The 22782-nt window shown below is 40.2% G+C and overlaps 1 pseudogene; it reads right to left on the bottom strand.

The window, feature by feature from the left end:
* The window catches only part of LOC114813902, a 41695-nt pseudogene that overhangs the window by 8664 nt on the left and 10249 nt on the right, over positions 1–22782 (bottom strand).

Consider the following 22782-nt stretch of genomic DNA (forward strand, 5'->3'; position numbering starts at 1 on the left):
TTCTAAAGGTATTTGTTAAGTGCTTCTTTTGTGTCAGGCACTATACTAATCATTGGGGTAGATAAAAACTAATCAGGTTCAACACAGACCATGTCCCACATTGGGCATACAGTCTTAATCTCCATTTTACAGAAGAGGTAGAATACTCTTCTCATATTGCTCCCTTGCCTTGATTTCCCTCTCTCTTCAAATTTCCCAGAATACCACTCTCACCATCTTCAAAGCCCTCCTAAAAATTCCACTTCCTCCAACTCCCCAAATCACATCAGTCCATAGTTTTCAATCCATCTGGGGAGATGAACACAAAATTTACATATAGGAGGAGAAAGAGAATGGAAAGGTGGATAGTCGAATAAATAAATGTTCAGTTAGAGTATGTAAATTCATATGGACCAAACTGTTTTGGGTGGATGAGAACGAGAAAGTGCTGAGTTGGTAATGAGGAGGCTATGACCTGGGAAAGAAGAAAAATTAACTGGGGAAAGCCCCCTGGAAGAAGTAGGATTTCAGGAGGACCCTATAGGTAGGGAAAACTCTGTTTTGGCTTATTTGAAAAAGGGGGAAATTCCATTCATGAGGAAGGAACTAGGTGACCAAGAGAAGGCAGGAGAGTCAAGAATGAGGCCTAGTGAGAAGATGAGTTTGGGAGAGTTGAAGAGTAGAACTGGGGTGCAGTGGAACAAGAGAGTTGACAAGAGTAAGAGAGCTGACGAAGGGTCTATATAGCCACATGACAAAGCTTCTACATGATGTGGAAAGAATTGGAGAGGATTTGGATACATTCAAGAGTGTAGAGGCAAAATTACAGATGTAAAGGGAAAATCTTAGGAGTACTATGCAGTACAACAATCATCACGGGACGGATGACAAGGAAAGCAACCACCACTCTGTTCAGCCAAACATGGCCTAGTGGATCGAGCATGGGCCTGGGAGTCAGAAGGACCTGGGTTCTAATCTCTGCTCTGCCACTTCTCTGCTGTGTGATTCTGGGCAAATCACTTCACTTCTCTGTGGCTCAGCTACCTCATCTGTAAAATGGAGATTAAATGGGGACAGCTACGAGCTCCATGTGGGACAGGGACTGTGTCCAATCTGATTAGCTTGTATCTACTCCAGTGCTTACAGCAGGGCTTGACACATAGTAAACCCTTAACAAATATCATTATTATTATTATTATTCTCTCAAAGACAGAATGCTAGAATTGATGGACCACTGGTCTCAAATGCCCATAAAGCTAGAACCACTGGTGGACTCTCTGGATAACACTCTGAAAGGTCAAACTTTCCTCACATAAAGTACATCGTTACCTAGAAAAATAAATGGAGAAAAATTGGAGAGACTGTCTTCTCCCCTCCCCTGCCTCCACATGTACTGAGATTCAATTTCTGCCAAATTTAATCCTTTCTCTAACCCTAAACTTTGTCCACTCTTTAATTCATTCACTTTACATCTACATCCCTGGCACCAAGCCTCTCTCTCCTATTTGTTTGCCAAAAACAAGCTCTTTAATGAAGCCAATTTACAAAGATAGTTATATGCAGGGCTGCATCTCATATACTAATTTAGAAAGAAGTTAATTACACTGCTAACGGAAGAATTTTTCTTTTGACTAAAGTCTGAGTACATTTGGGGTGTTACATGGAGCATGATACATTTTTATTTATAATCACGCCTATTAAAACACTTGGAATAAAGCAGTATATTTATTTTTCTCTTTCCTGCTATGCAGCAATCAAAAGGTCAGAAGTTAACAGTAGGCTAATAAATGCAATTTTAAAAAGTTTGAATTTTAACCTTGTTCGGAGCCCAAATTTGATAAAAATAACACATTAAAAAAACACATAAAAAGAGTGTAATTAAATTTTTAGTTTAACTTGCATCTCATGGAACATCAGACAAATGTAAACTGCTGTATAGATACCTTATGTATCAATAAACACCTTGTGATTGTATAGCATTTAACAGCTTCCATGCCAAATAAATCATTAATCCTTAAACTATTGTTTCGTGGGGTTTGTGCCTCTCCTTAGAATGTCCCATGCAAACACTTTCTCAAATGCTGGACAAGGAAAAAGATTTAGTGGCAAAGGGGAAAAATTTGTAATCCTTAATATGCCACTGTCAAATGAAGCAAATCACAAGTGAAAAACAGAAGTGAAAAACAGAAGTGAAAAACAAACCTATCCATTTCATGTTTCATTCAATAACCATTCAATAGTATTTATTGAGGGCTTACTATGTGCAGAGCACTGCACTAAGCACTTGGAATGTACAAATTGGTAACAGATAGAGACAGTCCCTACCCTTTGACAGGCTTACAGTCTAATCGGGGGAGACAGACAGACAAGAACAATGGCAATAAATAGAATCAAGAAATCAAGAAAATAAGTTTCATCAAAGTCTGGCTTAGTTGAGATGGTTAATCAACCAAACTAAAATGGAAATTGTCTGGGTGGGTTCTGTGAAAGACTAAGGAAAAAAAATCAATATAAGAAAATTATTTTTTTCCTTATCTTTCAGATTTAGTCACTGAAAAAATGGAGAGCCAAGGGGAGGAGAGGAAGATAAGGGGAAAAATGGAATAGACAGACAATATTACTTTTGTTGAAAACTGACCTTCATCTTTTCTACCTGGGGCTGAGATGGAGGGGAAGAAATGAGAAGTTAAAGTTCTCCAGTGTTCTGGGTCAGCTGAAATGTCTTAGGATGTAAATTGAGAATGTACTTGGGTATATTCCTGCCCTGATTCAAAAGTCTGAGTATGTAAATGAAAAAGAGCAGATGGAGCTCAGGGCACAGTAGGCTGATCAGTTTAGCTGGGCCATTTCCAGCTGCAGGTTATTTCTGCATTGTCTAATTTGGCTGGAGTGACTAGAAAAATCAGGCTCATTCTTGCTAAACCCAGATGAATGGTCAGTCTAGAACTTTACACCAGCTCTCTTCCATGATAAGGGCCCACAATACATCACAAGTTCTGCAATAATAGAATAACAGTGCCGGGAGGAACTCTGAGAGATCCGAAGTGGCCTACTGGAAAGAGCATGGGCCTGGGAGTCAGAGGACGTGGGTTCCAATCCTGTCTCTGCCACTTTGCTGTCTGACCTTGGGCAAATCACTTAGCTTCTCTGTGCCTCAGTTCCCTCATCTGCAAAATGGAGATTCAATGCATGTTCTCTCTCCTACTTAGACTGCAAGCCCCTTGATGGCCTTGATTAATCTGTATCTATCTCAGTGCTTAGAACAGTGCTTGGCAAATAGTAAGCACTTAAATACCACAATTATTATTAGATGACCTAGTCTGGCCTTCTGTCCCCAGACAAGGGACTGACAAAACCCAATCTGGATATATTTGGTTAAATCCAGAAGCAATTTCATTAGGGGATGAAATATAATAATGGTCCCAGCTCTGCCTAGAATACACATTCCTTTTATTAAAGGTGTCAGTTAAGAGCAATCCACATGCTAACTCAGTAGTATATTCTACCCTGAGAGATAAAATAAAAAACAAAACTCTCCTGTTTTTATTTAAACTCATTTCCACTGGCTTTGCCCTAGTGGACTTAGAGGAAATTCTGCCCCTGGATAACTATATCTACTACATCATTTTTATGTTGTAACTGTGCCTACCCTGATATTCCCAACTCATGTATTTGTCCAGTTACTTATACTTATAACCACTTGAACTACTGAATTTCATTGTGTTGCTTTGTAGAACCATTTCTCATTTGCCTAGATCTGTCTTCCAAAGTGCTGGTTACCCTACCCAAATTAAGTGTCAATAGGGCAATACCCAATAAAAAAAAATCCTAACAAAGAAAGAGAGACAGAGGAAGGTAGCTCAAAATAGCCAACTGTCACATTCTGGGTTGTGATTTGGTGAGTTCAATCCATAATAGTGTTATTTTTAACCACTTACTAGGTGCTAAGCACTGTACTAAGTGCTGAGGTATATGCAATAAAAAAAGGATTGGAGCTAGCTCCTATCCCACATGGGGCTCACAATTTAAGGGGGAAGGGGACATTAATCTTAATTAATTAATCAGGAAACTGAGGCACAAATAAGTTAATGATTGCCCAGGGTCACAGAGCAGACAAATGGAGGAGCTGGGATAAAAATCCAGGACTTCTAACTTCCAGGTCCGTAACGTTTCCCCCAGGCCAAACACTTTACTAATATATTTGAAAATTTAATTTGGAGTAAGGAAATCAAAATAAACTAAAAATAAACTAGAATCGTAGATCTCGTGTATGTTCTTAAAATGGAGTTGTTTTTTATGAGGATGAGTTCTTATATTTCATCATTTAATTACACTGCTCCTACTATATTCTCTCATGCAACATCTCAGGCAAACATTACATAAATACTATTTAAGAAAAATGAAGACAAAGAGTTCTAGAACCAATGAAAAAGACAGTTTAGGAGATGAAAAATAAATCCTGAAAGTGAAAATAGAAGAGATAAAGGAATAAATGATAATTCTTGAAAACACTCAATTTTTATGTTAAAAATGTTTCAGGTGAATATCTATATTCTTCACTTACAGTCTTACCAGGTAATGAAATTAGTGGAAGATTCAAGATATGGGAACAAAGATCGGGTAAAAAAGTTTTACCTTTTTCTTTAATTTTATCATAACTCTGATACTAAAGAATCAAAAGATGATTCGGCGGGTCACCGTGATTCAGTACTCACCTTGAATGCCGATTCGAGGCCCGAGCAGTCAAGAAACCCAGCACAAACCACTGCCCCAAGTCGTCTCTCAAAATCCAAAATTTTGGACTTAAAGACAATATAGTCATCCTCAAATTTCTGTAAAATAGAAATAAACATCATAAGGGTTTTTTGGTGAGGGAAGGTGGTTTGTGGAGGAAGAGATGGAAGGACGTTTTAAAACATTAGTCTCGGGCTTGAACAATTTTGATAATAGCATTGGTGCTTCCTTGGATTTGATTTTAGATTTGATTTCCTGTCTTACACTACTCTGGGGTGGCCCAGCAGTGGCTGCTTTGGTGTAGGTTCACTGGGAGTGTATTAAATGCAGCGTGAAGGTGAATGGGGTCCTAAGGCAGAAACAAACACTGCATGCTATCCTACTATGCAGTGCTCCAGGGGCTCAGAGCCCACCAATAATTGCTCTGATCTGGAGCAATAAAATAATAAATATGGTTTTGTTAAGCTCTTACTATGACAGACACTGTATTAAGGGCTGGGGTAGATACAAGATAATCAGGTTGGACACAGTCCATGCCCCACATGGGTCTCACAGTCTTAATCCTCATTTTACAGATGAGGGAACTGAGGCCCAGAGAAGTCAAGTGACTTGCCCAAAGTGACCCATCAGATGGAGCTGGGATTAGAATCCAGTTCCTTCTGATTCCCAGGCCCATGCTCTATCCACTAGGCTATCCTGCTTACTCAATGTGAGTGGTTCATTTCCCAAACACACTGGCTATAACACCCCCTTTTTTGAGCCCCACTTCTATCAAATGGTAAGCAAGCATTCCTTCCGATCATATCTTCTTTTTGACTTATACAGAACTCAAATTAAGAATGAGATAAGTCCTACAAGGTAATATTTAACCAGAAAATTAGCAGTGAAAACAAGGCCAATGTTCTGAAAGTCTCAGAAATAAACAAGGTTCTCATTTTCCTTCACATTTTTCCGCAGTTTAACAGTATAGTGATATCAATCCACCATATTTGTTGAGTACCTTATTGGGTGTACTCTGTTGTATTGAACATTTAGGAAAGTACAATAGAATTAATAGATAAGATCTCTGCCTTTAAGGTGAGGGAAACAGACATTTAAATAATTTACAAATGGGAGGAAAAATTGGAAAAAAAAATAATAATAATAGTTGTATTTGTTAAGTACTTACTTTGTACCAGACACTCTACTAAGGGTTGGGGTGGATACAAGCAAATAGGGTTGGATACTTCTAGACTGTGAGCCCGTTGTTGGGTAGGGATTGTCTCAATTTGTTGCCGAATTGTACCTTCCAAGTGCTTAGTACAGTGCTCTGCACACTGTAAGTGCTCAATAAATACAAGTGAATGAATGAATACAGTCTCTGTCCAATGTGAGGCTCACAGTTTCAATCTCCATTTTACAGATGAGGTAACTGAGGCACAGTAAGTCACAGTAAGTAACTTGCCCAAGGTCTCACAGCAGACAAGTGGCAGAGCCAGGATTAGAACTCATGACCTTCTGACTCCCAGGCCTGTGCTTTATACCTCCTTCTTCCACTTCCACAACTAAATTAGAATAAAAGCAGCATAACCTAACTGATAGAGCACGGGGCTGGGAGTCAGAAGAACCTGGGTTTTAATATGGGCTCTGCCACAGATATGCAATCTTGGGCAAGTCACTTAATTTCCCTGTGCCTCAGTTCCCTCCTCTATAAAATGGGGATTACAACTGTGAGCCCCATGTGGGACATGGACTATGTCCAGCCTGATTAAACTGTATTTACCCATCGGTTAGTACAATGCCGTGCAAATACTACGGGCTTAAATACCATAAAAGAGAAAAAAAAATCAAGTAGCTACACAATTCAAGATATTAACTAAGATTGTAATTCTAAAAATATTTTATAAGTGTATAGACATTTAGAATGTTTCTACATTGAATAAAGACATTGAAACTCTGACCTTTACCAGGTGCTAAGTTTTTCATTTTGTTTCTGGGAAGGAGTTTCTAAGTTTCATGAATCAGAGCCAAATACCACTCCTTCCCATTCACAGGTCAACATAACTTACCAACAAGTTATAACAAGCCTGACTTATCTCTTCTTTTGACATAGTGATATACAACCTCTGATCATCTAAGATCCTCTAACACAATTTCAATAAGTGAGTAAATAAGCATGGAATCAGAGAAAAATGCTTTTGTGATTCACTTGCATCATTCCTGAATCAATCTTTAATAGATCACAATAAAATGCTTCTGTGGTCTGCAGAAGAATTACAATAAACTTTTGCTCTCTGGTATGGCAATCTGTGTTACAAGTTTAACAAGCAAATAGAAAATCAGCTAAAGAAACTGCAAATTTTTCATTACAGTATGGTTCTCAATAATAAGGAAAGGTATAGTCAGAGCTTCTTAGCTCAGTTTTACTCCTCCCACGATCAGTCGTATTTACTGAGCACTTACTGGGTGCAGAGGAGTGTACTAAGTGGTTGGGAGAGTACAATATATAAGTGTGAGTAGCCCTGCTCCCTGCCCACAAGGAGCTTACCGTCTAGAAGACTATATAAATCTCCACTGCTCTCCAAATGTCCCTTTCCATCACCCTGAAGAGGCAACAAAGAACAAGAAAGAGGAGGCAGCCAAATTTGAGTGGTAGGCAAGTATGGAACCTAAGCCAGAGTAAGAAAAAAAAACCCAAAAAACTAGAGGAAGTTGTTATGATTTCCTTTTTTTCTAAAAGATTCATCCCAATCTCTGCAGCGTGGCTCAGTGGAAAGAGCCCGGGCTTTGGAGTCAGAGGTCATGGGTTCAAATCCCAGCTCGGCCACTTGTCAGCTGTGTGACTTTGGGCAAGTCACTTCACTTCTCGGTGCCTCAGTGACCTCATCTGTAAAATGGGGATTAAGACTGTGAGCCCCACGTGGGACAACCTGATTCCCCTGTCTACCCCAGCACTTAGAACAGTGCTTGGCACATAGTAAGCGCTTAACAAATACCAACATTATTATTATAATTATTATTATTATTAACCCTCAACCCAGATTCTACTGGGGAGTGGAGTGGGCTTTGTGAGGATATTACTTCGAGCAGCAAGGAGACTGATTCAGAACCTAAACCTGACATGCTTTAAAATTACCACCACGCATGACACTCTACCCTTGTCTACACTGAAAGGGTCTCCCTTCGTTAGTGACAGACAAGCCATGGTCCAAGAACCTACATGAAGGAATTGATTTTCAGGTTTGTGGTGTGTTGAGTGCTTCTCTCAAACCTGTGTTCCCATAGTGGGTAGTCAAATCAATCGACCGATGGTATATATTGAGCACTTACTTTAATCATTTTAGAAGTGTACAATAGAATTAGTAGACATGATCCCCACTCTGAAGGAGCTTAGTGGAGGAGGAGTGGATGAGACATAACCCTAAAATAAATTATGGACGAGAGGAAGCAATAGACCATAAAGATCTGTACCTACGTGCTATCGGGAAGCAAGTGCAACAGGAGAGAAGGTAGGCAGGGGTAAAGGGCATGGTGAAACGCACACAAGAATTTTACATTCAAAACACATTTCTTGCCCAGTGACTGCAGCAGAGGGCCAATGCCTGCCCTTGTACCCCAGCCCAGCAGGCAGTTGCAGTCCCATGACTTCAACTGGTGCAATCAAAGGAATTTAGTTGACCTCTGCTTGCTACTTAAATGCAGTTGCTGTGGCAAGCCTCACTTTCGATTCCACAAATGGGAGAGAAAATGATTGAGCCCCTTAGCATCCCAGTTATTCTTCAGAATGTTCCTCCTGAAACTGGCAAAGTCGCATACTCATAGTACAGCAGCTATGTAAATATCCTCATTCCCTACTAGTTCCCCTAAGTGTATACTGATGCCTGTCTCACGCTACATATTCTAAGCTCCCTGTGGGCAGAGATCATGTCTAACAACTTTTTTTTATGGCTCTATCAAGCACTTACTATGTGCCTGGCACTGTACTGAGCACTGGGTAGATGCAAGCTAATCAGGTTGGACACAGTCCATGTCCCTCATGAGTACACAGTCTTAATACCCATTTTACAGATGAGGTAACAGGCCACTCAGAGAAGTTAAGTGATTTTACCAAGGTCACAAAGCAGACAAGGGGTGGAGCTAGAATTAGAACCCAGGTCCTTCTGCCCCCAGTTCTGTTCTCTATCCACTAAACCACGATCCCTCTCAACTTCATCATACCTACTTTCCCAAGCACTTAGTACAGCACTCTGCACACAGTAAGCACTCAATAAATAGCATGGATTGCTTGCCTCGGTACGATTTCCTTGTGGATGTCCCAGATTATCCCAACAGGGTGTAAGATAGGCAGCACAAGTTCAGGGAACTTGAGCCATTGGAGATGTTCCTGGGGAGTTAGAGGCCCACAGCTGGAAAGGGCAGGAATGGAGAGAAGATAATTCCCCAATTCTTGCTTTCATTCAGGCTAGCACTGTGACAACAGGGTCAGTGGGGCAGGTTTGAGGAGGAACTCACAGATCGTTAAAACCCCACAACCTAAATTCTAGGAGTGTTACTCAAATCCTGGGTGTCCAACTAACACTGAACAGAATTGACCCTCATATTGTCGGAAAGGGCCTGCACAGAAAATAACGCCTGTGAGTTTGTGGTGTAGAATGAAAATCAACGGAAGACATTCTGTTCTAACACTGTGAAACTTATAGTCAAAAGTCTGGTGCCACCCCCTTCTGCTGGTATTCTTTGGCAGAACTGTATTTACAGAAGGGGAAATGATTGCTAATTAAACACTTAAGTGTTTAAGTTTCTTAATTAGCTAAAGCCCCTGAATGTCGGCCAATGTGGGCTAAGGTTTATAGAAGAACGTGACTAGCACTGAAATTAGAGGTTTATGAAGGAGAAAGAGAGAGAGAGAGCAGCATAAATACCCCAAGACAACCTATCAGTTCATTAGGAAAAAACTGAAGTATAACTTAGAGTGACAGTTTCGTTCGATATCGCTGTTAGGACAGCTTCTGTTTCTGTAGAAAAGTGATAAGACCAGTTTAGATTTTTTACTGGAAAACACATAAACTCAAGTCACTATCAGTACTTCTGAGTCTTAGGAAAGGAATGAGGAACATTTGCTGAAAACCTGAATAAGAAGCCCAAGTAGTCAAGAGGTGAGCAAAGGAGAAAGCAAAGAACTTCAACCGACTGCTACTGGAGATTAAGTCTTCATCTCTTTAGTAAACATTATAAACCAAACTGTAGGTAGGAAGCCTAATCACTGTAAAAAATCTCTGTGTTTGTGTCAGAGAAATGACTATTGTTTGAACACATAGTTTGTAACCAACAAGCATCATAAAAGTGCACTTCACTGGTCATCAATTATAAAAACAATGACTTCAGAGAGTTAATATTCAGGGACACCATAGTAAAAGCTCAGGGAGAGAACCTGCACTTTTTTAGGTTGCCATGACTACATTTTAATTAACTTCAGAAAATTTAAATTAAATTTCAATATTTATTCAGGTTTCCAAGACAGTCATTGGAGTGGGCGGGTCAGAGGTAATTTTCTGAAGAGGATCTACCAATTTGAGGTCCCATTGGATAATTAATGTTAATCACTTCAGGAGACTGAAGCTGGGGTTCTGAACTTCCTGCTGCTGATCTAGGATGGTCTGATTAATAACAAATGCACAGTCAAGAGACTACTTAGTCCTCATCCTTGAAAGATAATTCTGGCAGGCAGAGTAGAGGCAGGGAGGCTACTTCTCATTCTCTCACACAAGCTGAAGACGGGGAGCGGAAAAGAGGCAAGATGAAAGAGCCTTGTTATTGAATCCAGTGTCCCAAGTAACAACGCAGATGCTGGAATACATTAGCGTCCTCTTCTAATTCACGGTACCAGGGCAGGCCCCTGGCCAGAAAAAAAAATCAATGGTATTTATTGAGAGCTTACTGTATGCACAGCACTTTACTAAGCACTTGGGAGAGTACAAAACAGAGTTGGTAGACAGGTTACCTATCCAAAAGGAGCTTACAGTTTAGAGGATATCTATAGTCTATAGCAAGGATGCTGATTTACAGAAATCCCAGTGGTTTCTGCCTCCTAAGATGTTCTTCCTCTAGTCTAGAAGCTCCTCATGGGAATGAGTCTACCAACCCTGTTGCATTTATTGTACTCTCCCAAGCACTTAGTATAGTGATAGGCACCCAGTAAGTGCTCAATGAATACAATTGATTGATTAATTGAGTCTAGAGAACTGTGAACAGGCACTGCTGACCATACAGAGAAACAGAAGTTTTTCCCAATGTCCTCTAGACTGTAAGCTCCTTGTAGGCAGGGAACATATCTACCAATTTTGTTCTATTGTACTCTCCCAAGCACTTAGGACAGTGCTCTACATACAGTAAAAACTCCAATACCATTGATTTGATTAATAGCAAGTTGCCACATGCAACCTCTTAGACATATGAACTGTGATTAAAGCCACCTAGTTCTGCAAAGTCACACAACTTCACAGGCACCTAAACTGCAGCACTTCGATCTTTCAGGTTGTCTACCAGCAGACGTGAAGCCAAAGCAGAAACTTGAATCAAGTCATTGATGTGTGACCTATTATATGACAAAGGAAAAAAGTCCCTTTATCTACTCAACCTCCTTCATTCCTACACAAACTCAAGTGATGACTTTTCTCTCAATACTGTATTTGACTCTTCTGTCATTTGAGTTGCCTAGTAAGGTTAGAGGTATTTTTGTTAGGATTTATTTTTATTCTCTAAGTCCATTCTGGAAGCAGGAGACCTATCTGCAGACTCCGATGCAATATTCAAGACCCTGCCATCTTCTATGCCTCTTGCCCGATGTTCTTGACACTCAGAACTGGTGACAACTGAGGCATCCCCTGTGTGATACTGGAGATCCTGTATCACATCTTATGTACACATCTTGTGTATTAGATCTTGTGTAGTGCCTGATTCTTCATTTGGAATGTGTTCTTGAAGTGAGACTGCATGTTCACTGACCCACTGCCCTTTCTGTGATTGCCACCTTCTCTTGCACTCACCATTCTGATACAAACATCCCGACAATACTGATAGCAAATCAGTGTATTCCAAACATGGTTGTCTTCTAATTGATCATGCCTTTTTCATGACCTATGAGGTTTTCCCATCAGATGTGAAGACCTCCTGTATTTCTTGGTTTAATTCTATGGAGTTTTAATCTCCTTTGATTTCATCACTGTTTACATGAGTGGATCCTTCTGAGCAATATTCATTGTGTGAAAACTGAAATCCATCCCAATCAGAGAAGCAGTGTGGTTTGTGGAAAGAGCATGGGCCTGGGAGTCAGGGGGCTTGGGTTCTAATACTGTCTCTGGCACTTGCCTGCTGGGTGACCTTGGGCAAATCATTTAAAGTCTCGAGGCATCTGTTTCCTCATAGGTAAAATGAACATAAAATACTTGTTCTCCCTCCCCCTTAGACTGTGAGCCCCATGTGGGACAGGGACTGTATCTGATTTGATTATCTTGAGTCTACCCCAGGGCTTGGTAAGGGTGCTTGGAACACAGTAAGCACTTAAATACCAAAATTATTATTATTACTATTCTCTTGAAAACCAAATCAATAGCCCACTTTTGTGGGACTGCACCTACAAGTCATGCATTTTTCATTTCAACTTGGTGGCATCATTTGCAAGTATCAATCGTATTTGTTGAGCACTTACTGTATGCAGGGTATTGTCAAATGGGGATTAAGACTGAGAGCCCCACGTGGGACAACCTGATAACCTTGTATCTATCCCAGTACTTAGAAAAGTGCTCGGCACATAGTAAGCGCTTAACAAATACCATCATTGTTATTATTATTATTATTACTAAGAGCTTGAGAGAGTACCACACAGGAGATGTCTCAGTGCCAACCAGTTCTGATTTTTTCTTTCCATTTAAGTTTCAGAACAGTAGTTCCAGCTTGACTGTCAACTATTTCTGCTTAGGGTTATGTGCACAGGCTATTGAACACCTTGGTTTCTATTATGGGCTGGCAGCCGTTTCCTTCAGGAAGTTTGTAAATGCTGAATCAATCCCAGTTTCACTAATGCACTGAAAACACCTCTGAATTCCACTGAATTGGCCCCTTTCTTTTCATCATTTAAATATGAATCAAATTAGGATTTGGTACTCCTGGCATTTTCCTCTAGCTGGCAGAAGGAATGGATGTAATTTGATAGTTGAGTATCCCAAGTGGAACTGGCCCATTCTCTGTTGGCATGTTGACATTAGCATTCCTTTCGGTGTATTGTGACATTCAGATGGTTGGCCTCGGCAAAAGGCAACCAGGACAGCTCTTTGGTCGTTTTGCTCTCCTTTTTCCAAACTTATCCACCAAGCATTTTGCTCATACTTTCTGCCTTTTTGTTAGAATAAAGTCACCTCATATCATAGTACATTTTGACTTCTTTTTAAGTGCACTTTCCATTTTCTCAGAAACTTAATGGTTAATAATAATTATGCTACTTTTAAGTGTGCACTGTGCAATTGTGCACAAATTGTGCACTCTATTAAGTGATTAGGAAAGTAGTGTGGTTTTAGTGGGAAAGAACACAAGCTGGGAGTTGGAGGACCTGCGGGTACTGGTCCTGCTCTGCCACATATCTGCCTATATAATCTTGGGCAAGTTCACTTAAACTTACTCTGTGCCTCAGTTCCCTCATCTGCAAAACAGGGATTTAATACCTATTCTCCCTCCTACTTAAACTGTGAGTCCCATGTGAGTCCTGACTATCCTATATCTACCCCACCGCCTTAGTACAGTGCTTGGCCCATTGTAAGAGCTTAACACAACCAAAAGTTATTAGATAGAAGATAATCAGGTTGGGCATAGTCTCTGTCCCACATGGAGATTGAAAGTCTGAGTAGGAGGGAGTAGGACTGAATCCCAATTTACAGAGGAGGAAACTGAGGCAGAGAGGAAGTTAAATGCTTTGCTCAAGGTCACAGAACAAGCAAGTCGCAGACCCGGGAAAAAAACCAAGTCCCTTTGACTCCACAAGCCCATGCTCTTTCCTCTAGGCCATGGTGTTTCCCAAATTAATTCAATTTTTTCATCCTCTACATGTCGTAATGAGCTAAAAGCTTTGTACTGTTTCAATATACTCTGACATCTAGCCACATGGTGAGAATGTCACCATTAGAGCAAGAAAAACCCCTGATTTCAACCAGTGGGACCCCAGTTAATCAAATTCCAGGTCTCTGGTTTGTCATTCCTGCTTTCCTAAAGTAAAGAGGAGCACTATGGCTGCACAGGCAAGCTTTGGTTGTCCTTGTTTTATACAAAACCCCCAATGATGTGTGCCTTAATCAACCTACTTTCTTCTGGGAACACATTTATCAGTGCATCTGATGGGCATTGTTTTCAACTGTGGCCTTGCCCACTGCTTCCCCAGGCACCCTCAGAAAATAGGCCTTCCTCAGACCCAGACCTACATGGAAGTCAGTGGCCTTTTTTCCCAGTTATATATAACTTAGGATGGGGCTTTTGCCAAACATTTTGCAGCATGGCTTGGCAAAAAAGGACAACCAGAAATGACTGGGATAAATATGCAGAATATTCAGGAATATTGAAAGAAAAGTTCTGCCTTCAATTTTATCTGCTATTAATTAAATAGCAATCGGCCAACCACCCAAAGAACAGGAAATTATTTTTATCTCACTGCCCTTGGGGATTCTTGTATGAAGCTCCAGATAACTCTAAAATGCTGAAAGCAATGATCTTAGTAGATGCTTATACTTCCATTTGGTTGCCACTATTATATTAAATTTCAGATTTTCGAAGGTTGACATGAAGAAATGACTCTAGGACACAGCAAACCCATTAAAAAGATCAATTTGCCTGTAATCAAAAGCTCTTCCAGGAACAGAAGGGTAATAAAATGACCAGTGCAAACTATTCAGAAACATCAAAATTGATAGGGATTGTGTATTACACTTATGGTACCCTCTAGCCCCAGCTCAACTCTGTACCATTAAGTGTCCTAAAAAAATACTACTGATTGAAGGTAATGACAGGTAATGAATATACCCAGGAGAAGGCTTGAGTCAGAAGAACAAGGAATGCCAAAGCTAAAGCTAGCCAGTTTAGAGTGTGCTTAAAGTAGAGAGAGAAGTTAGAGGAAAAGACTGTTTTAGGAAAGGTTAATCAAACACAGAAATAATCCCTCGAAATATTAAAGAGCCAAATGAAAACAGAACTCTAGCATCTCCTCATTGTATCAAGTAGAAACGACTGATCGTTGGCTTTCAACAGCTCTCTGTCCTAATTGTCCACGCTCCTCACCCATCACACCCCAGTGTGATCTCTTCATTCTTCCCAGAAAACCTTTCCATGATGCCTCATTCTCAACTCTGTGTCTCCAACCCCTTGCTTACGCCCATCCACTTTCCCAAAACTCTTTTCCCTTCAAATCCCCCCAGACCAGTCTTTCCCAACTTCAAAGTCCTCATGGAAATCCACCTCTTCTGGGAAGCATTTCATGATTAAGTTCCAAATGCTCAGACTGAATTAATCAAACAACCCCCTTAGCATTTATGCAATGAGACAGTTATCTATCTATCCCACCCTAATACTGCTATTGGGGGTTGTAACATTATTTGATTCTCCTGACCCAGCTATTTGTAATCATTTGTTTGAGTCTCTTCCCATTAGATTGGGAGTTACTTGAGGTCAGGGACCATAACTCTCTCATAGTTTTCCATGTGCTTAAGAAAGTAACTCGCTTCCACTAGGCACTCCTTAAATACTTCTAAGTCATATCAAGTAATAATAATTGAAAGAACAACATTACCATGTCATCAGGATCAGTTGATCATAAGTTCTCTTCTTTAAACACTTTACAGACTCCCCCAATTCTTCCTTTCATTCCATTTATTTTTTCATTCAGAACTATTCCCCTGGTGCCACAAACTCAAGTTTTTTCCCAGCTTTTCAAATTTCATTATGGTGACAAATACATCCTATGAAAAAATGAACATAGTAATATAAACACCCTTAACATAAAACCTACTCAATTCATATGTTAGCAATGTAAAGATACATTCAAATCTACAGTTCCATTGACATTTATAGACACTCTTTACTGAAAAGAGCCAAACATTCAGTTTCATAGAATATAAAATCTTTTCAAAATTATATTCCCATCAATTTTCAAAATGTAAAATATGCAGTTACATGTGCGTTTCATTTATTTTCCTTATAATACTCACACAACTGAAAAAGACTTAGAAAAGCTTAATCCAGTAAAACTTTCTTGCCACATTTAGCCCATATAAACTATTTATAATTTCTCCCTCTCTGTAGATTTCATATTTACCAAACAGATAAAAACAGTGTTATTAATGTTAATGCATTAAAACGAAGTCATATCACTTTCCAAACTAAAGCTGTAGTTTTAAGTACTTAGAATCTTATTACAAGTCATAAATACCTCTATTTTCATTAAACGGGTTGAGAAATCTGTCAAATCTGGGGAACACCATATGAGCAGGGAAATCCCAAGGTTTCAACTCCTTGTCTCCAGTGAAATACTTGCCAACCTCTTTCTATAGCTAAAAAATGAATTTTTAAAAGCCTTTAGGACAATAATAGCTATTTGCACATGTTCCAGTGACTCTTCAGTGTCTCCTTTCAAAAGTTCCTCAGGCGACAGGTAAGCTATTGCCTAGAATTAAAGAAGAGTAAAAACAAATAATAGTTTTTGACTCTAATAGCTTTTCAACTTGGTCAAAGTTATTACGGCTCATTCAAAATGACATCTGCTGACAACAGAACTTAATCAGCCTTACAAAGTGCTCCTTGGGCAACCTCAGAGCAAGCAACAATTTCTGTCAGGACTAGTACAAAATGCAGACTTAATTTCATTTCTTCATTTCTTTGGGGGAGGAAACGTAAAATCAGCCATTCAACTGCTTTTTTGTAGGCTAAGTTTTCCCCACTCTATCCAGTGAACGTTTAAAGGCAATGCAACTGTAATATCCTAAAGGCTGAGAGCCACTATAGCAATCTATTCAGTGAGTTTATACTGCAAGAGAGGTAAGGCGGACTCAGAGCCAGTCAGGGGGCCCTATTGCTTTTTCTTCAGAAGGACATTCCAGGAGCCTGGAGATATCCTACATGCTTAGTACACTGCCTCTGAACATAGTAATGCTCAATTAATACCATTGATTAATTGATAGCCAGGAAGCCCCGGATGGCCCTAGAGAGTGTGGCCCAGTGGGATAGTGCACGGGCTTGAGAGTCAGGAAGGACCTGGGGCCTAATTCTGGCTCTGCCACTTGTTGCTGTGTGACCTTGGGAGAGTCACTTTACTTCCCAGTACCTCAGTTCCCTTACCTGTAAAATGGGGATTAAGAATGTGAGCCCCATGCGAGACAGGAACTCTGTCCCTGATTTATTTGCATCTACTTCTGCCCTTAGTACAGTGCCTGACACATAGTAAGTGTTTAACAAATACCGCAATCACTACTTTTTTTTAATTATTATTATTCAGGTTGCCCCACTCTGCTCCCAGCCAGGCCTGACCCCAGTGGGGTCCACTTGCCCCAATCAAGCTGTTCAATCTCAGTCTAAAAAGGGAGCCTTTGGGAGTAGATTAGAGCTGGAGAAGTCGGGAGTGAAAGAGGCTCTCTCCCCAAATTCTCTAGAGACAAAAGTCTCCAGAAAGAGTCCACGACTTTCACCTAGCAAAGCTCCTCTCTGGTTGAGACAATCTGAGACTTCCCAGATGGAAAAGGTTGAGATTGAAATGAGAAACCTACCTGGTCAATAAACAGATTGCAAAATTCCTGCAGCAAAACTATAATCCGTGCAGGATAGCCATAAAACTCAGAATGGCTCCAGAGCAGGCAGATGGTGTGAAGTAAAGGGTGAATTAAAATTCGGGTCTGTGGAAATTTGGTCTCCTGCAAACACTGTACATGTTTCTTCAGTGGTCTCAGATACAAGTCTATATCTTTGAGCTTCAACCAGAAGCTGTGCAGGAGAAAAAAGAATACATATACACATACACACCAAAAATACACATTGTCTATAGATGTAAATGTGTTGTTTTAAACTCAAAATGAAAGTCACCAAAAAAGGGGTTCACTTGTAACATTATTATAATAATAATGATAATGATGATATTTGTTAAGTAATTACTATATGACAAGCATTGTAGTGAGCTCTGGAGTAGGTGCAAGATAATCAGGTCCCACATGGGGCTAACAGTCTACGGTAGGAGGGAGAACAGGTTTTGAACCTTTATTTTGCAGACGAGGGAAGTGAAGCACAGAGAAGGTAAGTGGCTTGCCCAAGGTCACACAACAGGCAAGTGGTAGAATGGGGATTAGAACCCAGGTCTCTGACCCACAGGCCTGTGCTCTTTCCACTAGGTTAGTCTACTTCTCTATTATAGGATTCCTGAAGCTGTCATATTTGATTTTATACAGCTTCTTCCACAATTTGTGTGTGACTCCGTAGGGTGGGCATTAGGCTTTTTGCCATGTTTAAGCCAGGTTTACAGATGAATACCTCAAACTAGAAAATGTACTCTCTGGGCCCATAAGACTATTCAGACTCAGTGAATACAGGAGGATCAGCAGTCACCTTTTCTATACCAGCCAAGTGCCCAGCACTTGGGAAACATAATGAAGAAGGTTAAGTCTCATCTAAAGGTCCTCCAGGAACAACATAATGTCCAAACATGGGGCTGCACAATATTATTGCCCATTTTACAGATGAGGCAAAGAGAAGTAAAGTGACTTGCCCAAGGTCACAGAGAAGACAAGTGACAGAGCTGGATTATAACCCAGGCCCTTCTGACTTCCATCACCCACGTTTCTATCCTCTAGGCCCATGCCGCTGCTAATAAAACACAACAACATTCCTATCAAGGAGACTTCTACTATTTGTGAATATTGTGTATGTCGGGTCTACCTCCTCTATCAGACGTGGAAGGTCATTGCAGGGCTGGGAATGTGCTTTGTTTCTGTTGGCTTTTCCCAGTGTTTAGTTTCAATTTAATTGTTGACGAACACTACATCCACTACTTCTAAAATTTTGTTTTAAAAAGCTCTGGCCCAAATTTTCACATACCTTCTGTTTGGCCTTTATTTATACAGCTCGATATTTCAAGGCTTAGATCTGGATTCCCCCATTAATTATTTCTTATCTATTTATGAAACTTGGTGGAAGTTTCAAACTGGCATGTACTACGTACAGAATATTCAAATGAAGGACAAATTTGTTAACAGTTAACTGTCCAAATAGCAATATACCCCAGAGTCCAATGTTTTATTTACAACGTGTACAACCAAACAAATCTGCTCAATTATCACCATATTTTTACATTTGACTTTTATGAAACTGAACATTAAATTTATAAAAATAAATTAATGGTACATTCTAACTACATTTCATTTGATTTAACATTTTTTTTTGCACAGGTAGTTACTACATATCACTATAATACATGCTATGTAACAGTTATAACATTATATGTTATTAGGGAAAGCAACATTTCAATAAAAATAATGTATTAGTGTCATTTAAGTCACCTCTTACCCATTTCCAACTCCCTGAAAATGTTTTTGAAAGTAGGAAAATAGCTTGCTCCGTTTGGCTTTAAGGATCTTAACCATTTTCTGAACAGCAGGGGCCTGAAGCTGAAATAATTTTGGAAAGAGTAAAGAAAATCTATTTTGACAACAAATAATCTGCATTAGATACAAGAAATGTGTTTCTTAGAGCAGTCTCATTCAAATGAGTTTTTTCTTCAAGGACAGGGCATATTCAACATAGGTAGGTCTTGGAATTATAACACAAATGGTTCCTGAAAATTATACTTTCATTCAAAAAGTCAAAACCAATTTCCCAAAGAGAGCAATGTTATAAATGGTACTTGGATACCTAGTCTTTGGTCAAAAACCCAATTATTTCTTTAATCAACTTCCCCAGAATTGTTTCCCTCAATTTTAAATAATACTTTAATCAACCTTCCCCAGAAATGTTTCACTCAATTTTAAATAATATATCTGCATCAATATATGAGAAATCAATCATATTTACTGAGTGCTTATTGTGTGCAGGACATGTACTAACACTTTGGGAAAGTCAGTCATTTGTATTTATTGAGCGCTGTGTGCAGAGTACTGAACGAAGCACTTGGGAAGAGTACAACAATAAACAGACACGTTACCTGCCCCACAACAGGCTTACAGTCTAGAGTGGGAGACAGACATTAACAACAATAATAATAATATAATAACAATCATGATAATTTGTTAAGCACTTACTAATGTGCCAAGCCCAATAAATTACAGCTATGGAAATAAGGGCTATAGGGCTTGGAGGGGAGATGAATTAAAAGGGAGCAAGGCAGGGCAATGCAGAAAGGGAGTGGGAGAAGAGGAAAAGAGATCTTAGACAGGGAAGCCTCTTTGGAAGAGATGTGCTTTCAATAAGGCTTTGAAACAGAGGAGAGTAATTGTCTGTCAGGATGGAGGGTGTTTCAGGCCAGAGGCAGGAAGAAGGCAAGAGGTCAGCAGTGAGAGACGAGATCGGAGGTACTGTGAGACAGCATTAGAGGAAGGAGTGGGTGGGCTGAGTTGTAATGGGGGGGTAGCGAGGTGAGGTAGGAGTAGGAGGGGGAAAAGTGATGGAGTGCTTTAAAGCCAACGGGGAGGAGTTTCCGTCTGATGCAGAGATGAATGGACAACCACTGGAGGTTCTTGAGGAGAGGAGAAACATGGCCTGAAGCTTTCTGCAGAAAAATGATCTGGGCAGTAGAATGAAGTATGGACTGGAGTGGGGAGAGACAGGAGGCAGGGAGGTCAGCAAGGAGGCTGGTACAGTAATCAAGGCAGGATAGGATAAGTGATTAGATTAACATGGTAGCAGTTTGGAGGGAGAGGAAAGGGTGGATTTTAGAGAGGTCATGAAAGTTGAACCAACGGTATTTAGATAGATTGAATATCTATCACTAAGTTCAACACAAAAATATAACAGACACATCCCCTGCCCAGAATGAGCTTACAGTCTAGAGGAAGAAATAGATCTATATCAGGATATTCATATTGAATCAGAGTTCCATGAAAGGAATTTGAGGTTCACTGGAAGTGAAATGCATAGGCCAACTTTCCTTTGTATATGTGCCTGACAAACAAGTAACACAAGCCAGCCTCTCACTCTGCTGTCTCCCCTCACCCTCATCGAAGCTTTTAAAATGGAATCTCCATTTCCCTGCAGTTCCTGTGCTTCCCTCACTTTTCTAAAGGGCAAAAGGAACTAGTGCTGTGAGGTTGAAACCGATGTGCTGTAAAGCTGAAACAAGTCACACATTTAAACAGTGTTCTAAGTGCCATTTGGTGACACTTGAAATGTACGTCGAGGATTGCCTGTACTCAATTTCTATAACCAACATCAGATTGGGTACAAGACACATAACTAAAAAATTGTATTTTGGGGGCTATTTCATATATGTGATTTTATTGAGGCACATACATTTTCTACAAGCCTAATCACTTCATAATTTAAAATATATTCTTTACATTTAAAAATTGGTTTCATTGGAGGCTTCTGCACAGGACAAACCTTTCACAACTTATTTACCCTACTTTCCCCCAGTATGTCTGCATCTTGATATATCTTAATAGTTCAAAAGTTTGCTCCATGAGTATGCACCTTTATGACCATTCACTTCTGCCCTAGGGTTAGAGCCCACAAGATGCTTCACTCACACAGCCAGTAGGGTGACCACTGACTTCTGGAGCCTGCTATAAATCACACCCATTACCCTCCCTCTTCTTCCTCAATCCCTCCAATGGGGTGAATAGGATGTGGACCAGAGAAGTCCAAATTCTAGCCCAGTAATTAAGCAGGGATATTAACTGCCCTGGTTCTCTGGGAGACCCCAGAAACAATCCCCCTGGCTGGATGGCACTCTCCCCTAAACCAGATGTGGGGGACTGTGAGATATATTTAGCCTGTGCAGAAACAGTTACCAGGAGAAATTTTCCACTCATAGAATTTTCTTCCAAGGACCATTTTTTGGCCCCATGTAGACCCAGTTCAACCAGAAAATTTTAGTCTAAAAATCCACCCGAGCCCCAAATTGAGGAATTCAGCCTCAGAATTTCAATGTGAAGAAGAGTCACTGCTGCTTTTTTCCTAGGGATAAAAATTGCAGCCAAGATAGATTAAGCAACCTTATTGAGTCTTGGGACACAAAGCGCTCCCAGATCTCCTGACTTCAAAGTTCAGTAGAACTGTTGCCCTAATCAGCCAAAGTGATTAGGTTAACTCCCCTGAGTTTCAAATTTTCCTAAAGAGAGTATCTCTATGAACTGAAACCCCACTCACACCAATTCATTTCTTCAGGTAGGAGACCAAAAAAAAAAAAAGTCAGTTTTTGAAACTGTTCAAATCCCTGGGAGCCACTCACTTGATCAGAGATACATGTGAGGCGATCCTTTCTGGCTTTCCAGAAGTCGAGCTCAGTTTGAGGAGTTGAGTGGAGGCCATTGAGCAGAGGCTGGACTGAGTCTTCTTTAAGAATGGCACAGATCTGATGGGACCATTTAATAACCCCAGATTCGATGGCATGAAGAACGATCCTACTGCACGGTGTTTGCCTATGATCAACAATAGTGAGAAAATAGTTTTTTACAAAATGAGCCTCTCAAACTTGGTGTCGGAAAGATGCTTCCCATGGGCATTGTTCTTCACATTTCAATGGTGTAGAATCCTTCAACACCCAAATTCTTAAAAAAAGAAAATGGATTCATGGGTGGGGGGCCCTGGCTGGCTCCAAAATTCTTACCAATAAATCAGAAATGGCAACCCGAGCAAACAAGGGCAGGTGGGTAGGGTGGGGAGGGTCTTCATTTCCATCCACTGACCACACCAGTTGGCTCTAAGCTCATTGTGGGCAGGGAGTGTGTCTATTTATTGTTATATTTTACTCTCTTAAGTGCTTAGTACAGTGCTCCGCACACAGTAAGTGCTCAATAAATATGACTCACTGACTGACTGATTCTGAGGGACTTCCTTGTAGGTGCTATGCTCAGAGTCAAA

Source organism: Ornithorhynchus anatinus, chromosome 8 (genome assembly GCF_004115215.2).
Source record: "Ornithorhynchus anatinus isolate Pmale09 chromosome 8, mOrnAna1.pri.v4, whole genome shotgun sequence".
In the NCBI taxonomy this organism is placed as follows: Eukaryota; Metazoa; Chordata; class Mammalia; order Monotremata; family Ornithorhynchidae; genus Ornithorhynchus; species Ornithorhynchus anatinus.